The following is a 388-nucleotide window of genomic DNA, read 5'->3' as shown; positions in this document are numbered from 1 at the left end:
ATCCCCGCTTGTGCAGTCATGACAAATATGAGCTAGAGATCACAATGGAGAACCCATTCCATTATCAGAAAGGGGGATTGTTTAACATGAGCTCAGGAATGAGGATACACATATACAAACATAATTACTGACACAAGTTCCTTCTTGAGTCGAGGACAGGTACGTGCTTGAATAAGATTAAGAGAGGGCGAGATTGGGAAGCTGTTGGTGTAGGAGAGAGCTGCCATTTTAACAGCTTTGTGATGACGATGGTGGAGGCTGAGTATGAAGAGAGTATCTGTACTACTCACCCACTCCTCCCTGTGTGTCAAACAGCTCATTTATTGAAGATTGAGTGCAAGGGACACATCAAGGCTCACAACATCATTCTTCTCAAATCTGGGGGGGG

This window comes from Sinocyclocheilus grahami, unplaced genomic scaffold, assembly GCF_001515645.1.
Source record: "Sinocyclocheilus grahami isolate Dianchi unplaced genomic scaffold, SAMN03320097.WGS_v1.1 scaffold493.1, whole genome shotgun sequence".
NCBI lineage: Eukaryota > Metazoa > Chordata > Actinopteri > Cypriniformes > Cyprinidae > Sinocyclocheilus > Sinocyclocheilus grahami.
This window is presented reverse-complemented; position numbering follows the sequence as displayed.